The sequence below is a fragment of the Tachysurus vachellii genome, chromosome 3 (assembly GCF_030014155.1).
Source record: "Tachysurus vachellii isolate PV-2020 chromosome 3, HZAU_Pvac_v1, whole genome shotgun sequence".
NCBI lineage: Eukaryota > Metazoa > Chordata > Actinopteri > Siluriformes > Bagridae > Tachysurus > Tachysurus vachellii.
The window spans coordinates 31,866,339-31,868,861 of record NC_083462.1 but is presented as its reverse complement, the minus strand read 5'-3'; positions in this window follow the sequence as shown (position 1 = coordinate 31,868,861).

Below are 2,523 nucleotides of genomic sequence, written 5' to 3'. Positions count from 1 at the left end.
CCAGTTCTTCAAAGCTCTTCACCTTAAATTACCTGAATTCATCTTCTTTTGGCTTTGTACTACAGAATGCACTGTATAATTGTGCTTTCTACACATTACACCTCCTAATCCGAAGCAAATCCTGAGGTAACGTATAACACAAATGAAAAGAAAAGGGGCTACTCTGCCCTACTTTCCCTGAGCTCTGTTCTCTCCTTGTATCAAGTCATGATCTTGGATGTGCGATTCTTATCTGTAATGCTTTTAAAAAAGCAGTATTTCATTGCATCTTATCAGCCAAATGAACAGACCCTAACGCAGTCGAGTAGCGTGTTAGAGCATGGCTATGTCAGGACTAAGGTTAGGAATCGCTATTTATTTATTTTCACAACGTAAAAAATTATGAATATTATTTTTATTATTATTACTACAAGCCCAGAACCGTTACTGAAAACTGAATGCGTGATAAAATATTCCAATTTTTCATATACAGGAAAACACAATATATTTAATAACATATACACGCACAGCCGATCAGTTACATCCTACTCAAGCTTCCACTAGATATTGGAGTGTGTGTTTCTGTGGGGATTAGTGATCATTCAGCTACAAGAGCGTTAGTGAGATCAGACACTAGATGTTGGAGTGTGTGTGTGGATTAGTGATCATTCAGCTACAAGAGCGTTAGTGAGATCAGACACTAGATGTTGGAGTGTGTGTGTGGATTAGTGATCATTCAGCTACAGGAGCATTAGTGAGATCAGACACTAGATGTTGGAGTGTGTGTGTGGATTAGTGATCATTCAGCTACAAGAGCGTTAGTGAGATCAGACACTAGATGTTGGAGTGTGTGTGTGGATTAGTGATCATTCAGCTACAGGAGCATTAGTGAGATCAGACACTGATGTTGGAGTGTGTGTGTGTGGATTAGTGATCATTCAGCTACAGGAGCATTAGTGAGATCAGACACTGATGTTGGAGTGTGTGTGTGTGGGGATTAGTGATCATTCAGCTACAAGAGCGTTAGTGAGATCAGACACTAGATGTTGGAGTGTGTCTGTGGGGATTAGTGATCATTCAGCTACAAGAGCATTAGTGAGATCAGACACTAGGTGTTGGAGTGTGTGTGTGTGGATTAGTGATCATTCAGCTACAGGAGCATTAGTGAGATCAGACACTGATGTTGGAGTGTGTGTGTGTGGGGATTAGTGATCATTCAGCTACAAGAGCATTAGTGAGATCAGACACTAGATGTTGGAGTGTGTGTGTGTGGGGATTAGTGATCATTCAGCTACAAGAGCATTAGTGAGATCAGACACTGATGTTGGAGTGTGTGTGTGGATTAGTGATCATTCAGCTACAGGAGCATTAGTGAGATCAGACACTGATGTTGGAGTGTGTGTGTGTGGGGATTAGTGATCATTCAGCTACAAGAGCGTTAGTGAGATCAGACACTAGATGTTGGAGTGTGTCTGTGGGGATTAGTGATCATTCAGCTACAAGAGCATTAGTGAGATCAGACACTAGATGTTGGAGTGTGTGTGTGTGGATTAGTGATCATTCAGCTACAGGAGCATTAGTGAGATCAGACACTGATGTTGGAGTGTGTGTGTGGGGATTAGTGATCATTCAGCTACAAGAGCATTAGTGAGATCAGACACTAGATGTTGGAGTGTGTGTGTGGGGATTAGTGATCATTCAGCTACAAGAGCATTAGTGAGATCAGACACTGATGTTGGAGTGTGTCTGTGGGGATTAGTGATCATTCAGCTACAAGAGCATTAGTGAGATCAGACACTAGATGTTGGAGTGTGTGTGTGGATTAGTGATCATTCAGCTACAGGAGCATTAGTGAGATCAGACACTGATGTTGGAGTGTGTGTGTGGGGGGATTAGTGATCATTCAGCTACAAGAGCATTAGTGAGATCAGACACTAGATGTTGGAGAGTGTGTGTGTGGGGATTAGTGATCATTCAGCTACAAGAGCATTAGTGAGATCAGACACTGATGTTGGAGTGTGTGTGTGGATTAGTGATCATTCAGCTACAAGAGCGTTAGTGAGATCAGACACTGATGTTGGAGTGTGTGTGTGTGGGGATTAGTGATCATTCAGCTACAAGAGCATTAGTGAGATCAGACACTGATGTTGGAGTGTGTGTGTGGATTAGTGATCATTCAGCTACAAGAGTGTTAGTGAGATCAGACACTGATGTTGGAGTGTGTGTGTGTGGGGATTAGTGATCATTCAGCTACAAGAGCGTTAGTGAGATCAGACACTGATGTTGGAGTGTGTGTGTGGGGATTAGTGATCATTCAGCTACAGGAGCGTTAGTGAGATCAGACACTGATGTTGGAGTGTGTCTGTGGGGATTAGTGATCATTCAGCTACAAGAGCATTAGTGAGATCAGACACTGATGTTGGAGTGTGTGTGTGGGGATTAGTGATCATTCAGCTACAAGAGCATTAGTGAGATCAGACACTGATGTTGGAGTGTGTCTGTGGGGATTAGTGATCATTCAGCTACAAGAGCATTAGTGAGATC